At 36.9% G+C, this 25,831-nt stretch overlaps 1 long non-coding RNA gene across 1 annotated transcript; it reads left to right on the top strand.

The window, feature by feature from the left end:
* Positions 1-6,374: 6,374 nt before the first annotated feature.
* LOC147653015 (uncharacterized) lies at positions 6,375-21,339 on the top strand. Its single transcript, XR_015286902.1, has 2 exons — positions 6,375-6,668; positions 16,806-21,339. It is a non-coding gene; the product is annotated as an uncharacterized LOC147653015 (long non-coding RNA).
* Positions 21,340-25,831: the final 4,492 nt, after the last annotated feature.

Below are 25,831 nucleotides of genomic sequence, written 5' to 3' on the forward strand. Positions count from 1 at the left end.
ACCAAAACTCAGCCTGGAGCTGGCACTGCAGCTGCTCACTCGACTACCAGCACTGAGTGTATTCCTCAACATAAGCATGTTTCTTCCTTTTCTGCATCTGTAGTTATATCATGGGTTGAAAACCAGGTGTCTCCAGGTAATCTGCCATTTACTTGAGCCAAGACTTCAATTCCAGATGGAGTAGATAGGGAAAAATGTTGGGTGTGTCACAAAAAATGATGGATGAGTCACAAAAAATGTTGGGCGTATCACAAAAAATTCCTATTGCCGTAACAGGTGTTAGAATGCTGCTTCATTCTGCAGGATGCTTCAGGAGTGGGAGCAGAGAACAACATGCCAACAAGAGAAATGATTTGGTTCAGTGTGTGACTAGTTTAGTTTCTAGGATTTTGTGATTCCCTGACAACAGCAAGATTAATTTTCTTGCCCTTTTCTGTGCATGTCAAGATCTTGCAGCCTCTTCCACTAGAAGAAGAGAAAAAGACTGAGCACAGAAGGAATTGAAAACAGCATGATTTTCAATACCGTCTGTCACCTAAAATAATTTTCCTCCTGGGGATCAATACTGTCCTAATTAAGGTCATCCTAAGGACTGATGTTCTTGGCAAATTTCCTTTTATAAAGACAGCTTTCTTAAATGCACTTTTTCATGGATCTGTTTTGTCATGATTGCCAGTACTGAATTTCTCCCTTTCTATTATGATAACAACTATGGAAACTTTCTGATAGAATAAGCATACAAATAAAACTAGTATACTCTAGAAGTGATCAAGCTGATATAGCAAAAAGTGTCTGGGAAGTGCTGTACATTTCTTCTTTTTTTTACTTTGACACACTGTTATTTATAGTGAGTCATTATCCCATGTGAGGAAATGGTATTTGCTCAATATCAGGAAAAGAAAGATGCAGTTGGATATTTTGATGCTCCCCAGAAAATCATGTGAAAGTCATCCAGAAAAGCTTTCACTGAACAGTGTTGTTTAATTCTCTTTGGAACAGGTTGGCTTCAAATCATGCTGTCTTGAGGGCTGCTGTGAAAAGAAAGACGTGTCTGAAACCTTGAAGGTAGAAATCACATGCTTGGCTTTGTATTTCTACCCCTCATCTATGGAAAGGGGCAAATGTACTTTGCATAGAGCAGATACCTGCTCTCAGGACAGTTGGCTACCTTTTTAAACTGCAGCATTTCGAAACTAGTGGAGGAGGCTGCTGTACCCTATCTTTCTCATAGAACTGAAATCAGAGGCTACCCTCAGGGAATATCACTACTGTTTTCTTAAAATACACCTGAATTTTTAATTATGTGTGACATAAGACATTGAATTTGCAAGAAATGTTCTTTGATTTGTTTTTTTGGTTTTCTTTTGTAAATGTTTCTTAGATTTATAAAAAATCAGCAAGCAAACAAAAGCATTTCCTTTCTTAGAGAAACTTTTTCCATTGGAGGAAATGTACCACCAACTTACTGTAAAACAAAGAAAAAAGATATAGAGAGTAAAGTTTACCTTTGACACCTGAGTCTTTATGCAGGTGCTTCAAAAGGGTGTGATCTACATTTAATGCATCCCTAATGTACATAATTAGTCTTTTCTGTATCCCAATGTTCTATGTTGAAGGTCTTTCAGTCTCTCACAGTCATCATCTTAAAGCATACAAGTCAAATGATCTGCTTCTTTCATGGTGGGTGTGATGTTTTTGCACAAGACAATGATTGCCCTCAAATTCCCAGTGCAAAGTTTTGCTTAGAGCATCAGGAAACACTTCAAGTAGCCTATAAACATCTCTGCATCCTTTGTTTAGCAGGAGCTTTTTTGGCAGTGGCTGCTAGTGGCCTTGCATTGGTCACTTCAGTCCTGAGCTGCTATCTGACAGATGTGCTGGAGGGAACAGCATCAGGCTGTTCATGCTCCTGGTCTCTGTAGTAGGCTGTCATCTACCAGATGTGTGATGGAACTCACAATCTCTTTAAGTCAGAAGAGCCTAATAAATAAAAATTAAGTTCCTCCAGCCTCTGATTAGTTTACTATATAGGGAGAAGTAGAAAACAAGCCTTTTTTTGTAGTGATATTTAAGGTATGAGAGAACAGTTAAAAGCAGGCTTACATAAACACAAAGTAGATAAAAAGTTGGAACTCCTCGGAACTCTCATGGGAAGAAAAAGAAATACCCTTCCTTTTGAATATAGCTCCTTTAGGTTGCCTTTGGTCAGTCCTGCACCGCAGCTGTAAAGGATTCTAGCTTCCCAGCTCCAAGATGCAATTACTCGCAGCTCGAGAGCCACACAGTGCACAGGACTGAGCCATGTCCCTGTATCCAGGACACATTAGGGGAATGCAGTTAACCCTGGTTCCCTAGACAAGTTAGAAACAATCCTGTAATTGTATCTGGGGACAGGCAGGTTGGACTGGAGCTCCCTGACCCAATTATAGCTGTAACTCTGACAAAGCTTAGCTCTCAAAGCAGGTTAATAAGCTAAAGGGACAGATTCATGTTATGTGCAGAGCATGAAAGTTTCTTTGAAGCTGTTCCACAGTGCTCTAACCTGAAGTTCAACAGGCACTGCGCCAGTCTCTCTGCTGAATCCCATGTGAACTTTACATTGCTGTGCCTATCAGTGACATTCAGAATGCCTGATGTATTTTTCATCATTCTGACAGTCTTGTGGTATAATGTAAATCACATAGTCCTTTTCTTTAGCAGAGGGGCTCCTTTTTCCAATGGTAAAAAACATTTACAAAACACTTTTACCAGTGAAGGCTAAATTTTCTTTTGTAACAAGTAAGTTTGGTTTTTCCTGTTTACTTATATGTCTATTGCTCATTCCATTTAGATGGGAAATTGCTTGAGTCAAAGCTAAATCTTTTGAAGATATGCCATGTTGAAGGAGAGGATCTAGGACTAAAGTGTGGAATAGATCTGTCTGTAAAAGACTCGATCACCCTTATCATAAGAAAACATGTGGGATCTGCTTCAGGAGCATTTCTGTAGGTAGGTAGGTACATATACATACACTTAATATTTTGCAGCTGAGGAGAGGAGGTGTTGAATTTTCAAATTACAGGGCTCTAATGGTTCCTTAAAAGCCCTATGTTTCATTTTGTCTTCATCATGTGAACCTTCTGACTAGTCCTAGAATGACACCTCAGGTTTCCTTAGGAAGAATTTGGGCTCCACTGGTGTTAATCAAGAGTTTTACCATTGTCTTCAGTGTAACAGTTACACACCTGCAGCTCAACAGCCTGACTTTAATGTCCCATACTTTCATGCAAAGCTTTGTGGAGATGTTAATGCCGCTTCAGTGAACTTCAGTGATGTTAAGTCACTTCTGGTTTTCAATTTTTAAAAGTGATAAATTCTTTAATGATATGGATTCATTTAATGTACTTAATAGTATGTACTCATACAGTTAAAAGAAGTAAAAAGTAGGAAGACTGGAGACAGCTACTGCAAAGATACTCCTCGGTGAAAGACTATCACTTGCACTAAAGATCTCCTAAGAACATGCTTAATTCCAGATGCTGTCATTGATACTGCACACTGCTAGTGAACAACTGGGCTAAATGGGCTTAAAGAAAAAGGCCAGCATGGTAGTAACACCTTAAAGCATGTTTTGAATGAAAACTTGGGATACTGCAGTCATGAATATGCTTATATAGCTGGTCTAACTTAAGAGCTGTATTCAAACTGATATAGATAACTTGTGTATCAATTACAACAAAAATATGGACTTTAGGGGACTGCCAAAACTTCTTGGTACCTGGAGCACTCATTTGTTGCTTGGGCTAATGCACTGTAATTGATACCTGAGCTAAGTAGGTTAAAGACAGAGAGCATCTATGTAAGAGATTGCACTGTTGTGTGCAGATAGTGCTGTCGTGTGATCTGGGAACAGCCCAGGAATGTTATATAGAACTCAGGGTGGGCTAACTTAAAGGATTAGGAAAAGAAATACGTGTCAGTTGAGAAAATATAAAGCAATGGGGAAAAAAGCGATGTCCTAGCACATAGATGAAATCTTGAAGAGATCACAGTGTGCTAAGTTAAGGGACTGAGAAAAGGATATATATTGTTTGAGAAAATAAAAAATAGTGGGGAAACAAAGTTAAACTAGCACATGGCTGAAATCTTATAGAAATGAATGAGGAAAAAAGTAGAAAAAAGGACAGTAGAAAAAGAAGCAAAGATTGAAAAGAAGAATTGTATCTACAAGAAACAAAATCAGGGAACTAAAAAATCCTGAAGGTATCAGAAATGTGCTATAGAAAAATTATGGAAATGGGCGAAAGTAAATAGATGGCAGAAAGTGAGAAATATGGAAAGTTTACGCAAAATGAAGGAAAATAAAGAGATTTCCAGAACCTTGTGAATAGCATTTTCTTGTGAATGTTCTCTTCTTCAGGACCTCAATTTTGTAACTTATTTTCTGCCTCTGTTGCTGGAGGAGCCAAAGCTTAAGGGCGGGAAAACAGGAAAGCATTCCATTGAAATCAAATCTAAATCCAGACACGAGCCTGGTTTTCAACTTACAACCTAAGTCTAAATCCCTTTAAAGTTTTCTTGTCACTTAATTGCACTACAAGGCCTTGGCAGCCTCCTCACATCACAATTCTAAGCTGTCAAAGTAAGTCAAAGTAGATATAAAACCTATCTAGTGTCTGTCAACTTTTAAAACCATTTTCTAGCTGCAATTATGTACCAAGCAATAAGTTCATTGTGTCAGGTCATAAAGCCCAACCTACAAATTATGGTTCATCAAACTTATTTCGGCCTTGCTTTATTAGGTGGCCTTTCTGGGACAATAAAATCCACCTTTATCATATCTGGAGCTGGAGTCTTTGATCTCAGGTTTTACATATTGGATTGGTTTGTTCGAACTGACATAGGAAGAAGAAAGATAAAACAAGTAAAAATGCTCTTACTACTCTGTTAAGTGGTAGAAATGCTCTCAATTACACGCATAGGCAGTGGAAAACTTTATAACCGAGGTAATTCCTGGGGGCCTCTGGGGTATATATAGCAACATGCAGCATTATGGTAGCCTCACATTACCCTTCTGGCAAGCTATTGTAACCACTGGTCCTCATGAAGAAGTATTAAAGTCCCAGTTGTCTCCTATGACAGTGCATGGAATATTGTGGCCTATGTTACCTTGTGGATGTAGTACATCCCTGTGTGACAGCTGCACAAAACCTCGAAACTAATTTTTAGCATAAAATTGAAATTTTTTAGCATAAACCATGCTTAGATACTTTTCTGTTAATTAAGGAGGTCAGGGGATTAAAAGAAGGGAAGTTTTTGTAGTTTTGATAAAAATGGAATTGAGATTCAGGCTGGTCACAACAATGCCACATATCAATAAAATGTGGATTCAAATCAAAGTTTTTAATCAGTCATCACCATAATTAGTGAACAGCAGAGTGGATGGATTCAGGTTTCACATACTTGCACTGTACCAACAGCACTCAACTGATTTTAATGACATTATTTCTGCTTTGGACTCCTGATTATGAGACTTGCACTATGACATTTACCCATACCTAACATAAAGTACTCTTGAACCACAAGAGTCAGTAGTCTTAAAATCATATATTAGCAGTTTGCTGGGAATGGACATTCTTGGCATGTGTGCCCATAAAGACCACAGGTCTGATTGTTATAGTAGAAGAGAGCACAGTTCAGCTGGATTTCTAGCTGAGTTATTTTTAAAGGGTAGTTTTTTGAACATGGAGAAATGCAGTGCTGAAAATAAGAATTTATATATAAAATCTTAATGTTTTCATAGAAATAATGGTTTTCTTCCTTATGAGCTTTTGGAAAGAAATACTTACAGGTACTTATATGGGTTGTGTGTTGCTATGGAAATGTCAGGGAAGGGTAAACAGGGGAAGAATTCTGTTTATAAAGAAAACAGAAAACAGGTAAGAGGTAGAAAATATAATTATCCCCATTTTACAGTGGAGAAATTTGAAGATAACAAAGAGCCCAACTCTTATGGGAAACTATCAACCCTTTTAGGTTCACCTGTCATTTAGGCATTGTTCTGCCTGCAGGGTATTCACAGAACACCAACAAATCATTATGCTCCTCTCACACTCTACCTTTTACCTGCTTCTGCATTCAGATGCAACCCTTCATCATAGCTGTCAAAACAATATTTTGTAAAGAGACTCAAGTCACCCCACTACCCCAGCTTCTAAAGAAATATTGGCAAGGCCCAGTGATCAATAAGACAGCTCAGAACAGAAATAAAAGAACTGGCACTACCAGCAATGAGACATTGCTTTCTGTCCCACTGAATGTCACAGTGTGGATGTGGGCCCTCTATTCATAACATGTCACAGTAGCTTTGCAGTCTGATCATCTTTCTTTGTTTCAGAACTGATGCTGGAGGAAGTGGGTGGGTCGTTCAGTAGTCTGCTCAGACTTGACAAGAAGTTCAGCACTTTCTGATTATGAATGGTCCCCAAGCTGCAAAGAATAATTTATAATTGAAAACAGCTTCAAATTTAAATACGCAAACTATCTTAGTGACTACAGCCTTCCCACCTCTTCCTTCTGTTGGGCATTTCTGATCCTTGCACTCCACAACTGACTGAGCCTGGACTCAAGCTCCTGTTCAGGGTCAGCAGAAGCTGCCTTGGAGACAGCTAAGAACTGTACCAGGAGAGGTGAGTGGAGGAGATACAGGAGATACAGCCCCATTATGTGTGCAAGAAATCAAGTACTTAATGTTAGTCTGATCCCACAGTTCTTTGTTAGAGCAAGGAGCCTGAAAATTAAAATCCCACAAAAAAAGCCATCTGTGTTAGAATCCAGTCTCAGTAGGTAAACAAGAAAATTTTTCCTCAAGAACAGAGTAAAAGGAACAGAAATTGTTCCTCAAGAACAGAGTAGAAAAGGACCTCCTGCACATGATTTTTTCAGCTTTTTTGCCAGACAGCCTGAAAGAGAATACAAGCTGAAGAATTTATATTCTGATCCAGAACTTGCTGGGTGTAACTGTGGCCATAAAAACTGTAACTTTGGCATAACCATAACTATGTCTGTATATCCTCTGAACTTTTAGAGTATTAGCTTCTGGTTAAAAAGCTGGTAGGAATAAACCACCCAGCTGAGGATTCTGGACTCATGCTACACAATGGGCTACTTCTCTCTTCGGCCACAGAGCTGGATGTCAAGAAATGTCTAGGAAGAGGGTCACACTGACTGCTCAGTAAAGAGCTGATTCTTGCATGCATCTCACTTCCACCGCACTTCCTCACCTCCACAAGACAGGCAGCACCTGGTATTCTTGGAGCTCAGCTCTGAACTCTGTTATTCTCTATGTGTTGTATATTTCTTTTGTAATAAATCTTTTCTTCTTCTTGAGCTTCACTTTGTCTTGATAAGTCTTTCTGACTACAGTTGTGTTCATCTTAGTTGAAAGAGGATGGAATAGTCATCTTGTGAAAGGAATTGCCCAGAAACTGAAGCCAGATATCATTTAAATAACCCAGACTGTGGGACAGATTCAGCCTGGACTAAGACCAAAAGAATACTTAGAGACTTTTTCACCTGAAACTTGAGGCATGTCTGGCTTTTTTACATATTCAGTAAGGAATGCATCAGAGAAAAAATGTCAGTGTTCATATGTGAAGTCTAGGAAGCTGGAGCTGGTAGAAGGTTTTTGCTTTTCTTCCAGAACTTGTTAGGTGACATACTTCACTAGTGTATTGGCTTGCCTCAGAGGCTATCTCTCATCTTTTGCTACATTTTTGGACAGAAATCCACAGTACTGTCATATTCTCTGTTCAAGTTCTGCCCCCACTAAAATCAGAAATCACTATTGCTTCCTTTCTTAATCATAAAACTATCTATAGTCTTGCTTTTAGTCATGGTCACCCACAACTTTTGCCATCCATCCCTATTCTTAGAGCCACTCCATGTTAATCTCATCTGGAAAAATCCTGTACTTGTTAAGTCATGTCTCTCACTCTTTCCTAACCTATCAACCAAGACAAGTCCTGAAGGAATCAGTGATATCATCTGGTGTTCAAGGCTCCTGTCTGCTTCAAGCCTCCGCTTCAGGAATGTTGGCTCTAACCTGGTAGGCTAGAGTAACAGTAATCAAGTATAATGAAAATGAGGACTTTAAGAATAGCAGTGGAGGAATGTAAATATCTTGAAAGTAGGGAAAGACCATGATAGGGCTTAAATGTAAATCTGAATTGTGAAGGTTGTCAGGGTTTTATGAGCTGAGCATGTGTACAGGGTCATCTAAGAGGTGCAAGGAACTTTAGACTTCTAAATGTAAATGACAACATAAAATAAATGCCAAATGTCTGATAGGATTATAGAGCATGTGGGCATGGAGGCAAACAAAGTTTAGATGCCAGCACAACCTGAGATATGTAACAGAGCTAAATCTCATTTGAGATGAAAAACCTGTAATGCCCCCAATAACTGAATCTCTCCTGAATTCCAATCCTTCATCTTCTACAGCTGCAGCCTAACTCTACTTCAAAGTCATCTTTAGACTGTAAGGCCTCTTAAACAAGCCACTACAGCTGATAATTTCTAACGAATGCTAGTCTAAGGCTGTTACTTAAAACAGCTGCTTGTGTGATGTATTTTTTCAGTGTTGTCCTTGGAAAAAAAAAAAAATTATTTCAGCAACAGAACATGTCTATGCAGCAAGGTGAAACCTGTTTAATTTTCTGATTCAGATAAAAAGAAAATGTCCTTGGAACTGCCGTAACCTTGTTGTCTTGGCTGTCGTTGAGCCTGTCTGTTCTGTTTTGGGGAGGCAGGAGGAAACGGCTCAGACCCGCAGCAGCGTGGCTTCTGAGCTTGTTTGAGTGATGTGCAGGCAGCAGGTGTGCACGGCTGCCTACATCTGAATAAATAGTCTAGCATCACTGAAAGAAAGGCTGTAAGGCTTTGCTGAATAAATTCTGAAGGTGGGTCTGACTCCTAATTCAAAACCTAATCTAATTTTCTCCATGTGCAAAATTCTTAGCTCCGAATACTCCATAATACTGAAATTAATTATGGCTGCTGCAGTTTATACACTTCCTCTAAGAATACAGTGATTTAAAATCCAGTTGGAAATTTTCAGGATGTTTATAATTCTTTCCTAAACTCTTGTGTGTGTTATGCCTTCTGGTTATTACAAGATAGAGGAGAAAAGAATAAAAAATAAAAATGATGAATAATACCTTGAAAATAATTTTAAGGTATTCTTGAATGTAAAAAAAAAAAATCAAAAAAAAATCAGTATTTTATTACATTTAATAGGCAATACAAACAACATGCTGTTCAGTACTTCAACTACATACAGAGTTTTCCAGGTTTTGACAATCACTGAATTTAAGAAGAAATACTGTTTTGTGGTACTTTTTCCTTTTGAGATTGTTGATAAAATACAGGGACTGGCCCAACATCGTTGGTTTGCTAACAGTACTAGGAAATATAATATGGATCAACTGCTTGAGCAACTAATGCAGTCACTCTAGCCAATGATAGAAAATGGACTAATCTTGGAAGTGTATTTATGTACATGTATGTGCTTCCACACCTAGATGGGGCAGTCGGAATGCAACTTAATTTGGCAGAGTTTTTTTGCAACACAATTAGGCAGAGGAGGGGAGATGGCTCATCTCAGATTTGTTGATTTGTTGCAGGAAAAAGGTATTCTATCATGTTTACTTTAGTTTTGAGCAAAACGGATCTTGACAGTTAAGAATCTTTGATGTGCGTTTGGAGCTTGTGTAAAATATCAATAAATCGGTAAGAGCCACTAGACATATCAGGTCTAGTGACCCTTGCTTTCCAATTGGAAAGGTATCTGTATGAATTTAAAAGCTTTGTTTGCAGAAATGGTGTACACCGCTTTGCACTATGACTAAAGATGTGGCTTCTTTGGAAAAGCTTACCTGGGCTGGTTCTACTCTCTGAGGGAAAACCCAGATAGAGTAGGAGTTTTTCTGTTAACTCTGCATACCAAGGTCTGCTAAAGAATTTCCAGGCATAGGCACATTAGGAGGAATTTTGGGGTTCTTCACACATGAAAACTTGAGGATCAGATCTGCTATGCTCTTATTTAGAGGAACAGAAATCAGGTACAGGAGTCTACTTCGACTTTAGAACTGAGGAAAAATGATCAAGGACACAAACCAAAATAAAAAATTAAATGGTCGTGTCAGCTTATGATTAAAAAAAGTCCTCTTCGTCCACCCCTTCCGCTTTGTTATCATTCATCTGTGACATAAAAGACTGCCAGTTAAAGGAAGTATCTTTGGAAAAGCAGGGGGAGTGCAGATACGAGTATTTTCTTTTCTACTGCAAAGGAGAGTTGAAATAAGTTCTAATATTAAAACAGATAGCAAGGAAAATAAATATTTTACTTACATGATTGCTGAAAGGAGAGAAAAGACTCCCTTTTAGCATTAGCCCAGTTAAGGGAACTTGAAAGGTTAAATAAACATAAATTCCTGAAAGGTATCAGTGTGATACTGGTCTAGAGAGAGGATAACAACATGAAGCCAGAGTATTTTCAGCAGTGCTGTTATAGAGCATTTGCTGTGCTAACATTACCTTATACTATAAATTGATGTATCTTTTGCTCTATTTTACTAGGTATTATAGTTTGTATTTGTGTTGTATGTTTCCACTGTGTTTTCCTATTGTATATTATAATATGTCATTCTGCCACAACAAAAGCAAATGCAATAAAGCTTGGCTGATTGATGCTGCTTGTATATTTTAGACTGTCATTTGAAATCAGCTTGAATTTCCAAGTTGACAGTAAATGAATATTGATACAAAAACTATTAATATAACACAAATCTTTTTATTCTATGTTTTAGTAGTGTTTTTTACTTGACTGGCTGAGTTTGAGATGTTTTTTAACATGTCTTACTGGGAGAATAGGAATAAACATATTTTTATTTCTGAAAGTTGCATGATACAACGATTCTGATTAAAAATAGAACAAGCACTGGAAAAAGTATTCTTTGGAAGTTAGATATTTTTGCTGTTTCTGCTTTATGTCCTTTTGATATTCAGTGCTACGTGCAAATTCTACCTGACTAGAGAAGACAAAAATTTTCTGGAAAATAAATGTCTTCATTCTCTTTTGCCATCTGTGAGAGAGCAGTGGATTCTACTGAGCTTTGAAAAGTGTCTGTGTTGGGGAGGGGAACATAGATAATTTCCTGTTAATAGCAACTGCTTGCTTTGGAACTCCTCTGCTTCTTTTCCTTTCTTGCCCATGTTGAACCTTTCACTGGTCAAGTGCTGAATGAGTAAAATGACTGAAATGAATAGTACTCCATGATGTACCAGATTTCAGGTTGTTAGGAAAAAGTAGACTGGATATACAGATAATATTCTTTAAAGGCATTCTGGCTAAAAGTCATTGCAAACATGGTTGTGTCCTCAATCAGTAAAAGACCTATGAACAAAGAGGTTGGCTACTCCTGAAAGGTGTACAGTTACTGCTTCAGCTGATATAAATAAAACTAACACAGTTGTAACAGTTGTTCTTCATCCATGATTTGAATGAAATATTAATTTCATTAATCTAATTTCTCCGTCCTAAATTAGAAATGCCCAAAGAAGTTTCAGGAAAATACTGCAGTATTTGAAAAGAAAAAAAAAATGCATAAGATGCTTTCAAGAATAGTTAAAATCCACAGAGCACTACATCCACTTTTGGAGATCTTTTGAGCACTTCTATGTTGCATATCTTGCTCATGTCTCAATTTCTTATTCAGCAGAGGCCCAAGGCGCCTAGGTGCCAGTCTCACACCTTCTGCATGAAAATCAGACTTTGATGGGACACATGCCTGTGATACCTTTAGAGACTATATTTTCCCATTAGGGCCTCAATCTGTGTTATGGGACCAGCAAAACATGTTGTGCCCCAGTTACTTATTTAAGCAGTTAAAGAGACAGAGAGAATTTAATCATGTTTTATCTTTCCAAAACTTACAATTTTGCTCAAGGACCAAGAGGAGCAGAAAGAGAGGCTCAATAACCTTACTCAGATGTTTGCTTAAAAATGACAGAAAGAGGAAAGAGATTATAATTGATGAAATCATAGTCCAGAGATCAAATAATTGAAGAAAAGATAGTTAATTTCTGGCGCCTGAAATGGAAGGACTGGAGACTGTATTCTGGTGATGGTGACCATAATATGTCAGAAGGTGACCGATCTTGATTTTCTTAGCTTCTTTCATGGTTGGTAGCAAAAAGAGATTCCTAAATAATTATTAAAATGAATACAAACACTTTGATTATTATAAGCTATTTTCAAATTACCTTGAGAGATGGAAATACTAGGTAATCTGAAGTACCATACTTGTCTCACTAAAAAAAACAACAAAAAACAAACAAAACCCCCAAAAAAAGAACCAGAACAAGAAGGTTGTAAATTTCCTTTAAGCATGGTATGATATCAAATGCACACTCATCTAGTAAAATATTTTTATTGGAGAAAAGCAATCACTGGTAACTTCATAAATTTTAATGGGGCAATTACACACTGGTCAATAATGCTACATGTAATGATTTCTCTTTCACCTACACTTTAGTGTTGTCAGTTGACCTTTAATAGAGATTCAGTGATGTAAAACAGCTCTCCCATAGAATCCAAAGTAATGACACTTGGCCTTCTGAAAACTCAAATGACATCCTCAAGTTCAGCTAATTAAAAATAATCCTGAATTATCTAGGATCATGAAAATATCAGAAGAGATCTTTTTTCTTTGCCTGCAAAAACCCTAGCTGTTTGCTGTGATTGGCAGTTTCCAATCAGTACTGTCCTTATTAATTATCCTCACGTTTTCTTGTAGCAAAATGGAGCCAAGAAAACATTTGAAGTTTTAACAATGTCCCTGATTGTCATGGTAGGAATAATAGACCTGAAAGCTAGATGCTATCAAGAGAGAGATTTACAAACTTGATTTTTCACAATGAAGCAAAGAAGCTAATGTGAAGACTGATAAGTGTGGGGTCAAGGATGTGGGCTGCATTTCAATTTTCCTTATCTCATTTAATCTGCTGCCTTAATGTTGCCAAGCTAACATATTACATATTACAAGTTGTGGTTTATGTCACATTTTAGGAAACATTAAGCTGCAAAATTACCTCAGTGTAGGATATCCCCCTCATGCAAGGTGGTCTCTAGATGCCTATGCTCTGGAGTGAACTCCAGCTCACTGCCCAATTCACACCAAGAGTGAAACCGTGTTTTTGCAGCTCAGTTTATGTAACTGATCGCAAACATAGCTCGCTTTGCATAAAATTATACACTTTTAAGTGGCCCAGAAATGCCTGAACATTGGGCTGTTCTGTAGCATGTTGTCTCCTTTTCCTTTTGCTTTACCATTTACCTTTTGAGGTACAAAAGAGGCCAGGCCCTGCTATGATAACTTGAGGTATCTGCAGAAACTGCTCACAGATCTATAGAGATCTTCAGAAACCACCCCCAGAATATGTGACAGTTTTACAATACTGCAGCTGAGTGTCTCATGACAGATACATGTCAGACTGCAGGGTTCTGAACTGTATATGCACTATTTGAAATAGTTCTTTCTCGGGAGGCTAACAAAGACTTTGATACACTGGAAAAATGGCTTTGAGAAAAGAAAATGGTTATACACATAGGCTAAAGCAATGTTTTTACCATCTGTGGTCCATTTAATTATAAAAGCTACATTAGAAAGTGGAAGATCGATAGAGGGAATAGTTGTCCTGGTGTCCACACAGTCAGTGTTGTCTGGACTAACTTTTGTCTGAATGAGTAGTTTGAGCATCTTCAGCAGTAGCAATCTTTAGATACTCTGCTTCTAGTCATCTTCTCCTTCATCTTGGAGGAATCTGATCTGTAAGGATTCTGTCATCCCACAGGTATGACAAGTTGGAGCTGGTGGAGAGAGTTACTCCAAAACTACTGATTAACATGGATCTGAGACCACAGAAAAGCAGATATGATCCCATTAACTTCTTGAATAACTGCAGGAATGTTGAATTCAAATCTAAGCCAAAACATCTGTGGATATTGATTTAATGTTAAATATTTTTCCTTTTGACAGCATAAAAGCTATGAAATTATTTTTTTTTTAAAGATGCAAGGACTTAGGGGATTGAACCAAGTGTTTTTGCAATAAAATGTTTTCTAGCTGCAATTCTGCATATATTTAACTTAGCAACCAAATGTGAGGACAGTACACATGGTGTTGAATGAGTGCATACACTGTATTATGAAAAAAATTATACAAATTAAACTTTTAGATTTCTTCTTTAAAGGAAAAAAGATTTTTTTTCTTAACTTCAGGATAAATAATACTCCACAACTTGGTATCACATTATTGTGATCATTATTATACATAATATCTTGTTAACACTGCTTTTGCTAGAGCACACACGTCTGAAGGCAATACTTGTGCTCAGAGTTGTGGAGACAGTACCAAGATCAATCATAAGGTTTTTTTTCATGTGTGGTGGGGAAATGATGTGCTTTTCTGACTTGTCTCAAGTCCCTGTCAGAACTCTCATTTCTCTCCTCTTTAGGCAGATGTAATTTCATATTGGAAAAATATGAACATTCCCCCTCTAATTATCTCCTAGCTGCTAACAGATGGAAGATGGGTGATTTCTTTTACTTTTAAGCAAATGTATTCACCCAAACTGCTAGACATGGGGAATTTTGGTTCCATAAGGACCAGGAATATACTTATGAGGTTCTAAGAGACAGCAGAGTCTACATTGCTGTATAAATTAGCAGGTTTCAGTGGCACCAGTCAAGTTAGGCCAACGTGCTCAGTTGAGCATCTGCAATGGAAAAAAAACATTGTGTGCTTTGTACTGGGGTTATCTGATGTGAAATCTGTTGCACTCTGACTTTTCTGCCAATAGTAACACATGAGCCCATTGAAATCTTTCACAACAGTGAGTTTTTAGAAGGTTTAGAGGCAAACCATTCTAAATCATGCAGACTGGTTTCCCCCCACAGTGAGTTTACATATGATGAAGACACTGAAAGCTCAGAATATTCTGGATTTTTAATGAGTGGAATGAATAAAAAGAATATATAGAAATGAAGGTTTCTATAAAAACAGAGGCCACCAACTAAAACAAATATTAATCACTTTTTGCTAGAAATACTTTAACACTTCCAGTTACAGGAACACAATACGATAGAGCATAACACTGCTCTGAAATTATATTGGCATTTTCTATCTTTGAAAAATAATATTAAATATGAGCTGGGACAGAGAGCTAGTGGCTGTTGTATTTTTGTATACTTATAACACTTTTGGCTTAATGAAGAGGCATTGCCATCATACATCCTAGAATTCTATAGAGGGTTAAAATAGTTTTGCTCAGAAACCACAGAATCCTGTAACAGTAAGTCTGTTTGGTTCTGAAGGAAGGATTTTATTTTTACTGGGTCATGGTTAGTGACTGAAATTGTGTTAGGGTTGTGCTGCAAGAAAGAGATCAAATTGCTCAACATAATTTCTTTCAAGATTTTACTTAGACATGTCCTTACTTTTCTGTTAACTTGGGAAAGAAACTGATACTGTGTAAACCTTTACTGGATCTGTCTCTGTGTGCCAAAAATGGCTTACTTAGATTTATCTTTTTCTGGTGCTTCTAATGCTAACTTCCATCCTGCTATCATAGCCAGCTTTCCTCTTTGGAGACATGTTCCTCAATTATATGATAAATTCCTCAAAGCTGTGAAACTAATCCCTGCCAGAGGACAGTGAGCTGCAATTTTCATCGTCCTTCAAGAAGTATTGCTGCCAGTGTTTCAGTTTCCCCATTGTTTATTATTGAAATAATACTCATGTATTTACAGACAGGCTGGGTAGAAATGCTGTGGCTTGGCCAGCCTTCCAAAGTGGTTTCTGACTTTGATGTGTCACTGAAAACCCAAGGAAAGGATTAGGCCTCTAAAACGCTTTCATACAGTATTTTGACTGGACTGAAGTAAAGGATTTCTGAAGTATCTGTTCTATGTTGCTGATAGAAACAGCCTACTTCTGGTTTGTTACTCATTCAGCCACAGTCTAAATAATTTCGTTTTGGGCCTTTGGTTATGTTTCCTGGGTGATTTGGCTAACAAATTCTAATGTTTTGTTTTGTTTTTTTTTAAATAAAATGGAACGCCTTTAGAATAAATAGTCTTTCCATTTAATAGGATGGAAAAGAACACCAAAATCAATTCCCTAAGACCAAACTACACCCCTACCCTCACCCCACCTTGCAAGCCCCATAGAGGAAGTAAATCTGCTATTTCAGCAGTGATACTGTGGAGCATCCTGTACCGCCCTGGAACAGATCTGCTAATTAGAAGGATTAACCTTGCTGATTTCCAGTCTTTCCAAATTCTTCCACCCCTACTTTGCAAGATAGAGGCTTGTTTGATTGCAGTGGCAGTAGCAAGATTATTTAACATGTCAGCTGATCTTCCTTAGTGAAGAACCTGTCTTGGATTAGCTGAAAAAAAGCTGTTATGAACCTTTGAGAGGTAATATTGGGAATTTATGAGTATGAAGGCAAGTTACAACTTGGATGTATGTCAGAGTCTGCTGAGGTCTAGATTTTCAAGTGCAAGTTTCATAGGGGAAAGAAGACATCTACAGCTTTTATTGTCTGGTTTTTGTTCCTTGGGTTTCTTTCCCCTTGGTGTTTGTGATGGGTTGGGGGTTTTTTGTGTATTTTGGGGTTTTTGGGAGTGCTAGTGAAGTGGGACACTAGGTTGGTATGCTGTTATTTTGCTTATTCTCTGATGTCCTGAAAAATTCCAGTAGGCAAATTTGGAGTTTAGTCAGCTCCCCAGATCTGGGTGTTGAAGATTTCTTTGAATCACATTGTCAGTTCCTGTCAGGTATGCATTAGTAAATTACTTTAATAAAGTTTATATAAAATATTATTAATTATAATAAACAAACTACTACTACTACTACTACTACTACTACTACTACTACTACTACTACTACTATTAATTAATCACATTGTCAAGTTATTTTCTTTCTGTGTACTCTGGATGAGAAATTAAGTGGTTAAAAATGAAGAATAGAAAGTACTGCTACCACGTAGGAGGCATATGCCCAGCTTCTACATACTGAGTTATTTACAGTAGGAAAAGGAACCTGACAGTTTCTAGACCACAGTAGCAGTGATTTTCTTACTTTCTAATGGGCTTGCTATTTAGTCTTTTACAGAAGGTAGGAAAGCCTCAGGGAGAATCATTTGCTAGTTAGATGACACTGCTGAGTGATTAGTACAAGCCATATTTTTCTGTTTTTAACAAGGTAAGTAGTTATCTCAGGATGAAGACTCACAACTGTATGAAAGATTTTGAGGCCTTCCCCTGCCCCCCCTCCCCCCATCTCCCATTCTAGTTCAGCATCAAATATGCAAGTCTTTCTGAGAGCCCACAACATCTAGTTTCCTGAGGGACTTCTACAGGGAAAGTGGGTACACATAAAACAGGTCTGGAAATCACAGAATTTCTCTGAAATTTTTGTCAAAGTTTTTTCCTCTGAAAATGGTGTAGGAGTTAGTCCTTTTATGTAAGTGACAGCAGACTTTTCCTAGCTACAGCGCTCAGTCTTGGTGGTAGGAGGCCCTACTGTCCCAAAGGAAGTCCCAATCAACTGGCTGCTGTCAGCCCTCAGCTGTGTTGATCCCATGCCAATTTGCATTAGTTTTCAATATTTACTAGGAGTGAGAAAGCACTTGACAATATCCCAGTCAATACAGTCAGTCATATGGAATTAAAAAAAATTATGCTTAAATTCCTATTTCATTTTATGTTCTACAGTTGCTAGATAAGCATACAGCACATAACTAGTCCTTGACACAGGGTCAGAACTCAGGTATTTGTCCAAATTTAAAGCAGTCCGCTCATATTTATATTTCTGGGCGACCCTAATGAAATTCTAAGTCTCTTCTATAAAAATATCTTACACTCAAGGAAAGAAAAAATTGTTCCCTGTGTCTCTTTTCGTTCCCAAGTGTCCACAGTTCACAGTAGCAAGACTGCAGATACCTTGGTAAGGGAAAGATGGGATTAGATGTCACTAGAGATGTAGTTCAAAATAACAGTGTATGTGGAGGTTTTTACATTTTGGATGAGGCTGTAAACAGCATTCCCCCTCTCTACCATAATTTTTGGATGCCTATTCTGATTATCATGTACTCCTTTCATATGCTTCTTAATTTGAGCACTGTGATTCATTCTAACTTTAAAATTTATTCCATTTCTCACACACTTTGTTGTTGGCTTTTCATTATGTATGTCAGAACTTAAGAGGCACTTAAAGAATTAAAGACAGCCATAGATTGTAATGAAATGTGTTTACAAGGAAGAAACACGAAGCAGTTTTCTGAGAAACAGTTTATTGGTGAGTTATTTGCTCATCCTTGATTTTGGTCTGCCTCAAGTATTGCATTATGCATTTTATGCCTTTGAGCGTAGGGTTCTGGGAACAGCTGTGTGCATGTGTATGAACACATCTTCAACTGAGAATCACACTCTGTAGAAACCAAGATGACAAAAATTTATAAAACATCCTGTCTGATTCAGAGTGGATGACAACAGCTGTTTGACAGTGCACAAGAGAAGTTAACAAGTGTTAAGTGCAGAAAGATACTTGTGTTTGATAGAATATATTTTGGTTCTGCTATGTATAACTCACATTGCCTCATTCAGTGCTAGATGTCAAAATATATATTTTAAGTCTTCAATCTTTAAAGCACAAACCATTTGTTACTCTTCTCTAAAAGAAATTGTTTGTGAATTACTAGTAACAAAAATAAGGTCCAAGTGTTTATTGTAAAGTGTAGGGTTAAAATTTACTTTGGAAATGTTTTGCTCCCATGATAATTTAACTGGTAAGACAATGGCTCCCACTGATATTTACAATTTTTGTTGTAATAATACATATCAGAATGTTGCTGAAGCAGTGGCTGTGTAAGTATTTCCTAGGAAATTATGTGAGGGAGGATTTTGTTCAGGCTTTGGTCTGTAGAATGCATAAAGCTCATAAATCAGAAGCACGGTGTTCTTTTATACTGCTGTTGAAGCAACAGTGACACAGTGAAATTCAAGACCTGCTCCAAGGGGAACAGTTTCCATTTTAAACTCCTATACATGTTAATTCATTCTTGGAAAAAAACCCAAAAAACTTCACAGTAATTTAGGTTTAGATTTAGATTGAAGGAAAGCAAAAAAAAAATAGCTACCTAATGATTTACTGTTGGTCAGTGAGTGCACAATCCAAAGACAATTTAATGGCAAGCACCAGTTCCTGAAAAATTCCAAAGGGTATGGGTAGCCCTTGGGCTATCATTAAGCTGGTCTCTTGGTCACATTAATGAACTACAGAGATATGTTATTCAGTAGCATATATTTTTAAACAAGCCAGGGTTCAGTACCCTGATACCATCATGATATACTTCTATCCATTTTGAATGAAAAATATGTTTGCAATTAGACAAGGGGCCATAATAAAAATGAAATCTAAATAGAACTGTTTCACATAATTTCAAAAAAAGTCTCCACATATTACTGAATGTACTTCTCATAGGATCTGGAAAATAAGAATTGTTGTTTTTTCATTATTATATTAAGCACTTTTTATTTATCAAAACAGTATCATCATGCTATTTATTTCAGGCCTGGTACAAATGTATAATATAAGCAGTTAACATTAGTCCCACCAAAACCCCACAGTATCTGTACAGGTTTTCACCCTGAAAGCTCTGCTGCCATCTAGAAATTTGTATTCTAGAAAGCTGCCCAAATTCTAAAGGTTAGTTTTGAAGCATCTTAGCAGTTTTCAGAAGCTATGAGTCATAAAACCATAGAATGGTTTGCGTTGGAAGGGTCCTTAAACCTTGTCTTGCTCCAGCCTGTTGTCATGGGCACCAGATCAGGTTGCTTTGAGCCTCATCCAACCTGGCCTTGAACACTTCCAGGGGTGGGACATCTGGGCAACATGTCCCAGTGTCTGACCATTTTCACAGTAAACAGTTTCTTCCTAACATCTAAACTTGACCTTTGTGCTATGGAGAGTGTCAAAATACTGTGCAATTGTTCAACATGGTGTAGACAAGCAGAGGCAGAATACAGCAGCCTGAGAATTGTGTCTGTAGTGCTACTGCTGCACAAAATATTGCCACTCATAAAGACATGTCTCTCCATGTCTCCTGCTTCATTTTGGATTAACAATAAACTTCTAAGTAGATAATGAGAGAAAGACAAAAGAAGGATTAGGAAAGAGGAGTAAAAGGCAATGAGTATTTGCGCAGTTTAATTGTCAGAACATCTGAACCACATGTTTAGATCTAATTAGAAACCAAGTGGAATAGGCTATCAGGCTTACTACTTATAAATGCATGCTGCTGTAATTTGAATATTATTTAGATATTAAAAACATGTTTCTAGAAATGTTTTTGTTCCTGAAAAAGGATGTTCTGGTTTAGGAGGGTAATCCTAGGAGAGAGTTCAATCTTGGAAATCTGAAAGAGATTTAATTTCTTTATTACATCTGGGTGAGGAGATAATTTTATTTTTAATTTTCAGTTCCCGATGGTGGTTTGCAAATCAGCTTGTTGAATGCTTTGAATACTGCTGCTGGGTGCCTAATTTTCTAGGTGTTTAAAAATTAAACATGGCTGAGCTAGTGTCTCTTTCATAAATTTATCCCTATATGCTCCTAAGAAGTACTGCTGTTCCACATTAACTAAAATCCAGTTAAAATACTTTTGGAAGAAATGTCTGACTTCTGCCTGTATTTCTATTTTATTTTCCTTCAAAAGCACACTGGGTTTATGAATACTGGTTAGAATTCATCTCTCCATATATTTTTAATATCAACTTCAAGTTCTTCACTGAAACCAGTTATAAGTGCATATATTTCAGTATTATACATAGGCAAGCAACCTACATATATAAATAGCTCACTTGGAAATTTGAATTACTTCTCAGTTTCTGAACAATTCCCATCTCTAGCCCATTTCTATAAGTGGTTTTTAACTGATCTGGCTTAGAACTTTTAATTTATGCTTTTACCTTTTTGTTGTGTGTATGTGAAACAAATTACATTGGTGTTTTTTCCTGGAAATGTGCTATCTCCAGAGATTAGGGGACTGTAGTTTATTTGCACTTTCAACCATTTCTTTCCTTGTCTGCTAGATATTTTCCTAACTGATACAAAGACCTGCTGACTAATCTAATTCAATTTAAACACATAGAGAAGTTCCAGGATATCTAAGACTTACTCTTACCAAATAGGGTACTTAAGGTTGGGAGGATTGACTGAAAAAAAGAGAAAACACAATCCATAAGTACAAAAAACCTCACAGAACCTATGTTTGAGCTGCTTGCAATGAGAAAGGAATATGTGCCCTGGGCCCTGTTCTGACTTTTCTGTTTATTTGTTTATTTTCCTTCTGAGTGTTTGTTTTCTGGGTAGTGCCCTCTTCCTACAGGTGAGAGACAGGCCTTCTATGCATGAAGTCAAATGCCTTCAGAACATTTCCTTGTAGTCTTTGTTTATTTCCTTTTTCTTAATTTACTGCATGGCTTTGCTTATGAAGAAGAAGCTGTCTTCAGACAAAAGTGTCTTCAGCTGCAGCATATTTTGTTTGGCACAGCTGGACTGTCACAGCATTTTCGTGGTATCTCACAATTACATTGTCATTTCACTCTGAACAGAGCCTGGTTTGGAGGAGTTAGAAATGCATTTCATTATCACTAATACTTCTTTAAATTTTTAGAATTCAGAAGACTTTCAGGGCAAATAGGCCATTTTTGCCATAGCAAACAATTATCAGGAAATCTTTAATAGTGATGTTCTTGCAGTGGTCTTAGATACAGGATAAAGTACACAGCAGTGGTGGCCAATTTCTTGATCTGAATTATGTCCCATAAAAAGAACTCAGGGAAAAAAGTGAATCCTTTGTTACTTTGACTCTTATTTTCTTTTATAAAGATAAAACTCTGCAGTCTTCTGAGATAATGTTCACACTGTTGTAATTTGTTTTTAGTGAAAGAAAGTGGAAGAATGTGTTTCTGCATACAGTTTGTTTGATTCTGCTGAGCTGTGGCTTAAAAAAGGACTATGGCTCCTCACGAGCCACTGTATGTACAGAACTTTGAACTAGACTGCTTGGACTGATGTATCTACATGGCTGCTCATGATCTTTTGTCTGGTTAATCAGCGTTAGTGAATCACAGTCTTCTAAAACTAAACTTCCATGGATTTTTTGTGATACCATGGTTAAATCTTTTCTTTCTATTTCATGGTACAGTGTGTCTATTTTTTTGTTGTCTCCTATTGTTTTTCTTCATCTACTCTAAAATCCCTACAATTTCTGTAACATGATAAGAAGCTGGTCGTGCTATTACCTTCATTGTAAGCATTGTAGGACAGCAGGAAAAAAAATCACCACAACAGATAGAAATCCTAAAATCTATACTATGATTGTTCTTTTTCTTGGAAAGAGACATAGAACCTACTAGGCAGTCTTGATAAACTGGTGAGAAAAAGAAATGTTAAAGATGAAAGAAAAATTGTACAAAATATTAAAAATATACAGACTCCTGAATCAGAAAGAAACAGGAAATCATTGAAGTAGAAAATAGAGCTTCTAAAAATGAAAAGGAAAAAAATGTACTGATGCCATAGGGAGATATTGCTAAAAGTGAAATTAATTCTAGGAAAGATGCCAGTAACATATCTTCATGAGAAGAATAAATAATCCTGGAGAACATAATAATTTCCTGGAACAAGTGACCAGTAAATTAAGAAAAATCATAAGGGTGATAAGACTAGAAATAGATGGGAGATAGCTGAGAAAGAAAGAAAAATGTATCTCTGACCTAACTATTCATATTGAAAACGCACAGCATCTAGGGGTGCTGGGAATAGACAATGGACAAACTGTTTTAGTACTGTGAGGATTCCTGAGCACTTAGGGAAATTCAGAGTGCCAGAATGGTTTTTGTTTTGTCAGGAAAAGTGTGAATTAAATGAGAATCTATTTCTGTTATCAGTCTGTCTTTCTATGAACATGAGTTCCAACTTGTAGATTTCTAGCAGTGATCTCTGGGTATTGCATCAATGTGATTGCTAAAGCCTGGGAAACAGAGTTGATTTAATTTGGTGGTTGTGCTGTTGGTTGTCCTAACACCATGAACATTTTGTGATGTACAAGGTTTTCTATTTAGAAGTAATTATATAGCTTCAACTACTAAGCACTCAGTGCATTGGATAACACTGATCTATCTCTCATAACCTGCATCTTATTCTGTGTAATCTCAAATATTTTAATAACATAGACAGCTTTACATTCTGTCTGCCCCTCTTCCATTTTAGTCCATTAAAATGAGCCTAAAGGAATAGATAGAAGATACCATGAACTTCAGTGTGTATGAATCGGGTATTGTGTTCATGAACATCCCCCCATTATGCTAATTATACTGATTTCTACTGATAGAAAAGTGGCAAAATTTGACAAAATACTCCTTGCTGAAGCTCTGCTCACTCTTATTACGACAGAAAGGAGTAGAAGTAGGAACTTTCTACTGTGTAGTAGTACTCTATGAATCAGGTCTTACTGTCCAAGAACTTTTTAGCATCTAATTGCTTTTCTATATCAAATCTGATTGAATTTGGCATTTAACTCTACATATAGTGACTGAATGTTTGGTCTTGTGGATTGAAATAAATGGTATAGGAATTCCTTGGACCAACAGAACATCTAGCAATTTAGCAATTTGTGTCTAATTAAGCAGGTATATATCCATGAAACAAGAATCACTGAATCATTTAGGCTTGAAAAGACCATTGAGCCCAACCATTAAACTGCTGCCAAGTCCACCACTGAACCATGCCCTTAAGTGCCACATCTACATGTTTAAATACCTCCAGGGATGGTGACTCAGCCACTTCCCTGGGCAGCCTGTTCCAGTGCTTGACGACCCTTTCCATGAAGAATTTTTTCCTAATAGACAATCTAAACCTCCCCTGGCAAAACTTGAGGCCATTTCCTCTCATGCTATTGCTTGTTGCCAGGGAGGACAGACCAGCACGCTCCAGTGCCTCAAATTTTTCTTCTAGTGAGGGGCCCAATACCTTTAATTTCTCTTAATACAAGCCTTAAAAAAACCCCAAAACCCTCTTATCTCTTACATTACTGATATAATCTGTTAGTACCTTTAGGTCACAGACTTTCACATCTCCATCTTATGTGACTTAATTAATAATAGTATCTCTGCTGATTGTTAGCCATAACAAGGTGATGAACAGATTTTGATTATCTGAAAGTAGTCTGAATTAAATGTATTCTAAAATTTGCTTCAAGGTGATGAAGGGCCAACTTCAGAGATGGAATAAAAAAGCACTAAAGGCAGAACTACTAAAGGCAATAGAAAGTTCATACCACATGAGTAATGAACCAATGGTCTCCAGTGTTTTTGCTATAGTCCTGTACAATTCAGCAGTAAACAAGCAGATTCTACAGCAAACCAAATAATTTTAGGACTTATTAAAAGTAGTTTGGAATATTATGCTGTTTACAGGAGAGTCAGGTCATTTCAACTATATTGATTTGTGTTCAAATCATTGTCACAGTGTCACAACTGATTCATGTCTGATGGCATTTCCATTTAAAAATCCTTATTTTTTAAAAAAGTGTCTAGACCTTTCTATCTGCAAATAATTCACAATTACTTCCACACCTGTCCTGAATATAGAACAGCATGCCATTACTTAATTTGACCTATGTCTCCACAGCACTCCACTAAGGAGCACTTGTTCCTCCACTTCTAGAGGAGCACTCTAAAAATTGTTCACAAAAGTTCTGGAATGTCTTACCTAATGCCAAGATTTATTTAATTGTATTTTTTACAGAAAATATGAGCTTAAAAATTCAGGTAATCTCCCTTCTGAATCACTAAATACAAACACTTTAGAATGTATATTAGGATATCAGCTCTTGTTACAGACTTCTAAAAAATCCTCCAAACCCAGGATAGTCTTCAGGTAAGAGCAATAGATCTTCACTAAGACTGTTGTGCTGTAATAATTAATGAAAATTTTATTATGCTTCTCTTTTTCATTAACCTTAAAGGAATGTAAATACAGCTATTACTAGTTTCCCTGATGGATTTATTGGGCTACTTTTGTCTGATTTTGAAGAAAATCTGTTCATGGGATAATGTAAAAAAATTAGTAAAGTGTTTCTTCATGGAAGAAAATGGTTTTGGGAAGTTAAATCCCAAAACTTACAGAGCAATGAAATATCAATAAAAGAATGTATGACCAGAGAAGCACACAGACAAACAGTGAACAAAAAATAGTATGGTATAGATACAAACCTTAGCAGTATTTTAAAATTCCATGTGGATATATTTGAAGCCTTCACATATTTCAGCTTTTATAATTCATAGCTTTTCCATCCAGATAGAGATTGTATGGAACATTAGTTGCCTTCAGTGGAAACTGTGGGCATGAATGTTAGAACAAACGTTTTCCCTTGTTACAGCAAGAACTCAGTGTATTAAACTTCTTGACATATAGTATTTTACTGAGATACAGAATATAAGTTAAGTTCCCTATAATTTATTATCAGCAAAGATCTCATATTTTAAAGATTCTTTTTTGAACATACATCCTAATTCATATTCTCTTCTTGTTTATCCTTAAAGCAAATGACAGTAATTCGACTGCAGTGACCCAACTTTTAAAAATTATCAAGTAAAACAAATCTTCTTTATGTAATTGCCAAAATATCCAGAAAAGGGTCTCCTTGAAAGAAATGT

This window comes from Cyanistes caeruleus, chromosome 5 (genome assembly GCF_971803275.1).
Source record: "Cyanistes caeruleus chromosome 5, bCyaCae1.hap1.1, whole genome shotgun sequence".
NCBI classification, from domain to species: Eukaryota; Metazoa; Chordata; class Aves; order Passeriformes; family Paridae; genus Cyanistes; species Cyanistes caeruleus.